We start from the raw sequence: 6366 nt of genomic DNA on the forward strand, positions 1-6366 counted from the left end.
TACTCACTAGGAAAAAAGAATTAGTTGATTGTGCTCAGTCGAAAACATCTGTAGAGTAACACTCTAAGCAAAATGTTAGAGCACATGTCTGTTCCCATGAGAAGTGCCCTTTAGACAAAGGTCAGTGTCCTGTAACCTTATCCAGCTGATTGTGGGGATTCATAAAATTGATCAGGATACTACATTGATCAACCTCTCTTTTACATGCCACAATCTCTTCTCCACCTTTAATCTCACGATTCCCTATGTTTAGAATATTTTCCTATAATTCTACCCAATCTACATACATCTATATATTTGTAATCACCCAAGAAAACCCCAAATGAGGTCATGAAGAGTCAGACACTACTGAAATAACTGAATCACAAACTTACCATTTCTTTGGAGAGAGCAGTTTTAGTTGAGTGATGAGACCAGAAACCAGACTGAGAAGTCCATACTTCTCTTGAGTAGAGGAAGTAGAAGCAAAGAATCGCAGAAGGCAAGGACCATGATTTATTTGTGTTCATATCTTCCCTAGCTCCTAACACTATGCATTAGATGTAGCAGGCACTTAGTATTTGTTGAACTGAAAGGAAATCCTTGAAAATACAGGCATTCTCTAGATACTACAAATGGTATGGTTCCCACAATATTCCAGAAAGGGTATGGATCTTTTTATTCCTAAGAGGGGGAAAAAATTGTCACGGAAACCAGTCACCTGTGTGACTATTGGACAGAAAGCATAATTTTCTGACACAAAAGATCTGACCATACATCAGGATATAAGGACAAATTATAGCTCTTCTCCAGTGCATATAACCACAGGGCAAGAAGGGTTTAGAATATATGAGTCTTGTCATTCATTATCAGCAAAACCTTCATCTCTGAGCATTTAAAACCAAAGATACAAAAAACCATTTCCTTTCACCAACTTTTGTTGTTGGACTGGATTGATTCCCTGAACAACATGAAAGTGGCATCCTCAAAAACCACATTTCAACCACTAGCACAGAATGGTCGGGACTCATGAACAAGCTGCAAGTCAGCATTGAGCTTCCCTTGACAGCAGATGCAAAACACCAATGAAATGGAATGACAGACACTCACGGAGTGTGAGAGATGCTAAATGGGCAATCTCCTTTTGTCTGACTGAGGGTAAAGATATTAAACCACAGCTGCTGCAGCCCATAGAAAGTTAGACTGTGGTAGCTACAGTAGCACCATCAAGAAAGAACTCCCAGCAAGCCACTTCCCTGCAAGGGTGTAATTAAGTAGTCTACTGTTGCCAAAGTGATTCCAAAGGAGAAAGCCAACATCACGAGAAGTGTGAGAACCTCTAGTGACTGGAAGATACTTGTGTTCCTGAGTGCGTGGGTTTTTAAGAAATAGGAAGGACTCTTCTGGATTTAAATTTAGAAACAAACTAAAATGACAAGATACTTTGAGGTCTTTGGATAAAAGGTAACATCTGTTGTTATTTTTTGTTATCCTAATCATTCAGCAAGTATTTCTTAAGTACCTGCTGTGCACAGGTCCTGTGCGGAGTCTGTACGGCAATCCTTAATATCATCATCCTCATCATTTACAGACCAGCCCAAGTTCGTCCAAGATTCAGGTCCTAGAGCACTCAAGATTCCCAGAGCCTTTTCCATCCTTATCCCTAATTCTGAAGTTATACAACGTGTAATTATATAATCTTGTTCATTTCAATGACACATCAGCAGTCAGGAACTCCTTGGCTTCCTCAAACTTGTCTGAAATGAGTTGCTTTGAAGGTTTTTTATAGGAGCAGAGAATTTATATTTAGAGTTGGAAAAGGTCTTAGAGGATGTCAAGTGTCTGGTATCTTTATTTTATAGCTGTGGAAACTGAGACAGACAGGTTAAGAAACATGTCCAAGGTAACGCAGTTAGTAAGTGTTTGAAGTCAGGTTATCCTTCAAAGTCCAGTGTTCACTCCACTTTACCATACTATCTCCTTAACCTCTCTGTGGAATCTCTGACTCTATAGAGTCAGAAAATGAGAATTCTAGCCTTAGTCTCCTCAACCTATAAAATGGGAATATTATTATTTGCCCATACGCATACTCATGCCACCTCAATCCCCTCATTTTAAGTACCTCGAAGTGTTATTGTGAGGATACAAAAGTGCTAAGTGTAAGAGGTTATTATTACTTACCCAAGAAGTACATCCAAACAATCCGGTTCCTGGTAACTTCGAGTCGGGGGAACATTTCCCCTCAAAGGTGGGTAGATAGAGAGATGTCTTGAGGCTACAAAACTCCCCACGAATATTTGCAGAAAAATAAACTTTGGCAGGTATTGCCCTCTGTTTTCCCCCACAGTAAAGTCCTTTTACCGAGGCTGTGATGAATTGGGATGCTACCTGCTGATGGCTCCAGGGTGTGGTAGGCAGGCTGAAAGGCAGGGCCCACTGGCTCTCCCTTTGGCATTGAAAGCCCTTACAGAAGGCAAGGCAAGGGAGACTGTTCCAAAGCAGCCAACCAGCTGTGGGGACCTTATGAATATGCAAATTAAGTACAGTTTAGTGCAAATTGGGCTTTCTTTCCCCAGCATATGGCTGTGTTGCTCAGGAGCCAACAAAGCTCAGCTTAATTCAATTCAATATAACAGCCTGAAAAAGTGGCTTTCTCTTCCTTTCCCAAAACCCCAGAAGTCTCTTTAGAGCAGAATACACTCATTTTATAGATGAAAAACTAAGGACCAGTAAAGATAAATGGTTTGTCCCTGGTCACCCAGGTATTAAGTAGCAGGTCTGAGATTTGGAAGGAGGTTCTCTGATTCCAAATTCCACCATACCACGCTTATCTGAGAGAAATGTAGATGAGCCCCATCTATTGATCCAATGAATAGAAGTTCTTTGAAGACGTGTGTGGGCTATTTCACTTGTGTCTTTGAATTCCCAGAACCTAGCATGGGGCCTGGCACATGGTAGCGGCTTAATAAATGCTTGCTGATTGACTGATTGATGACATCAAGTGGAGCTCTGGGCCCTGACTTCAGAAGACCTAGACAAATCCTCTCCAAAATGAAAACCCTGTCTTCTCTTCCCTTCAGTGTCCTGGCTGGAGGCTTTAGAAACCTATCCCTGAGCAAAATACCTCATTTCAACTTTTTGGAAAAGACCAGGTGCTATGATTTCCAGAATCCAGCTCTCTGAATGAGAGAGGGTGGAGACACCAGCTAAGCAGAGGAATAAGAACAAAAAAGAATGATGAGGGATTTTGGGTGGGGGGGGGGGCGCAGAATTAGGGAAAAGCTTTTTGTAATATTTATAACCAAAGTTTCCTCAGCTTTACCATCCTCTCCCTCTGTGACTTAAAAAGGAAAATAAGTAATAGAGGTTGCACAATGTCTTTGAGTTGTGGTACAATACTTATCACAAATTCCCTTGCAGTAGATCATGTCTTTATGAAAACAGAAACTTTATAACTGAATGGTAGCCATGAAGTATGGAGCCTCTTTGTATCCCTAGAAAGTTTGTGTAGGGGTGTGTTTGTGTAGATACCAATGTGTCCATAGAACATATTTGCCACATCGCAGGCTTACTTGTTTAAGGCTCATGATCAAAATCCTTAGCGGAAAAAAGTACAAAAATCTCCTAGGGAATTAAGTAGATGACAAACCAATATTTTGTTGTTGTTTAGTCGCTTACAGTCGTGTCCAACTTTTTGTAACCCCATTTGGGGTTTTCTTGGCAGAGATAGTAAAGTGGTTTTCCATTTTCTTCTCCAACTCATTTTACAGATAAACTGAAGCAAACGGTTAAGTGACTTGTCCAGGGTCACACAGCTAGCAAGTGTCTGAAGCCAGATTTGAACTCAAGAAGATGAGTCTTCCTGATTGCAGGACCAGCACTCTTATCTACTGCACCATTTAGCTGCCCCCAACCAATATTAATAGCAATAAAGATAAAGAATGAGTAGTTTATTGGAAGGAGAATAGGAAAAAGAGACAGGAATTCTAAATTCTAGTCTCAGCTCCACTGACTGTGACCTTGGGAAAGTCAGTTGATCTCGCTAGTCAAATGAGGCGGAGGGATTACTAACTGATCTCTCGGATCTCTTCTATCCCTAATAATCTGTTGGAATAATCTAAATTATTGTGATTCCTGACTATTGTTCTTTGGGCCTTTAGATAGGTCTGGTGCTGTTCTAAGTATGGTTGGTATTTATGGATTGTTCCTCCATAAGCTAAGAGTTTCTCAGGAGCCATTCTACCTTTCCCCACAGAATCTCATTAGTAGGCTTGTGATTTCAGGAAATAGCAAGCAAGATAAAGACCTGGAAGACTAGATAGTGTCAGTGAATCAACTGATCTAGTATCTGGTAAGCCCTGCTATGTGCCGGCCACTGTTCTACATGAACTGACACTAAATGAAACAACTTTAGCCAAAAAGTCAGTGTTATTAGTCAATAAACCTAAATTTAATAAATTTATTCATTAATAAATAATGAATAAAACTTCATTAATTCAATAAACATTCATTCATTCAATAATATTTATTAAGTGCCCAGATGGGACCCAAAGGAACGCTTTTCTATGCAGACGCAGATAAGAAATTGAAGATGTAGGGCCTATATCAACAGAAGTGGTTTAATGAAGGACCGCAAAATATCCTTTCTGAGAGAACCCTCATCTTCCCCTTGATTCCTTAGGCACAACTTAAGCAGTTCAAATCCCATGTGTGCTGACTACTGTTGAGTAATTATAATAGGACCTGTGTGCTGGTCCTTTGCCACTTATTCCAGACCATTCAAAAAATAGCATCCTTTCTTCCTTCCTCCATGCCTTAAAAAAAAAAAAAAAAAAGAAAGAAAACAAAAAACCTGTTCTGCTTTCAGATTTTTTTTTCCCCCTGTTTCTTTTGGTTATAACTACCATCCTTCCAGTCACCCAATTTCAAAACCTACCCCAGACCATTGTTATTGATTCTATCTTTGCCATGTTTCTCAAGTTTGTCCCTTGTTTCCCATTCCCATTGCTGCCACTTTGGAACAAGTGTTTATTATCTCCTGCCTCTATTGCATTATCTCCTTCCTCCTCTTTGTATCTGCAGTGCCAAGCACAGGGTCTCACACATAGTAAACCCTTAATGTGTGTGTTCATCCGTCGTTGCCAAAGAAGACCATGCCATCAGAGAAATGATGACATGATTTGCACTTGACTTTGTTTTGAGTGAGGGAAGGCTGTGCAGGTCACCAGCCTCACTTCTCCTCCAGAGCCATCTGAATCCAGTGCCCAGATATTCATCAGGATGACTGAAGATGACCTAGGATGAGGTAATTGGGGTCAAGTGACTTGCCCAAGGTCATACAGCTAGTGAATGTCAAGTCTCTGAGGTGAGATTTGAACTCAGGTCCCCCTGATTCCTGCTCTGGTGCTCTATCCACTGCACCACCTAGCTGTCCCCCAGTAAACCCTTAATAAATGCTTGTTGAATGAATGGTTGATCTCCCTGCCTCCACTTTCTCCTCACTTCAGTTCATCCTGTGTACCCCTACTAGGTTAATCTTTTAAAAGTATCACTTTGATCATGCTCAGAAACCTTGAATGGCATTCCATGGTCTTCCAGAATAAAGGTGGAACACCTTTAAATGGCATCCAAGAACCTCCATTGTTGTTCAGTTGTTCAGTCATGTCTTCATGACTCCATACTGTCCATGGGGTTTTCTTGGCAAAGATACTGGAGCGGTTTGCCTCCAACTCATTTTACAGATAAAGCAACTGAGGCAGACAGAGTTAAATGACTTGCCCAAGGTCACATAGCTAGTAAGCGTCTGATGGCATATTTGAACTCAGGTCTTTCTGACTTCCTGAGACCAGATCTATATCCACTGAGCCATCTAACTGCCTTTTCTAGTCAAACTAGTCTATTATTACTCTTCTACACATTGAACATTGCCAGCTCTGTACGTTTTCTTGCAGTTTTCCTCATTCAGAATGCCTTGTCTCTTCCTGTCCACTTACCTCTCCTTCTTTCAATGCTCAACTCAAACTTCACTGCCTTTGTGAAGTATGCATTAGTTACCTCTACCTTGATCACAGTTATTAATTTCCCTTTTCCTCCTTGAACAATTCTTGTTTGTATCATCACTCGCTGCCTTGCATTGTCTATTATACATTATCTAGTATCGTCCTCAGCTCATAGCACACTTTTTATTCCCCCAACTAGACTTTAAGGGCCATGTGGCCCTTAAACTGTCATACATTGCATTTCCTACTTAGCATAATATCATGAAAGTATTTGATAAATGTTGAATAACATAGTCTGAAGATAAGCAATGACCTACGGCTTTCTATAAGGTAGATGTACCTCTGACTTTTGAGTAGGGCTAGATTAAAAACAAGTTTATGATAAACT

This window comes from Notamacropus eugenii, chromosome 7, assembly GCF_028372415.1.
Source record: "Notamacropus eugenii isolate mMacEug1 chromosome 7, mMacEug1.pri_v2, whole genome shotgun sequence".
Taxonomy (NCBI): domain Eukaryota; kingdom Metazoa; phylum Chordata; class Mammalia; order Diprotodontia; family Macropodidae; genus Notamacropus; species Notamacropus eugenii.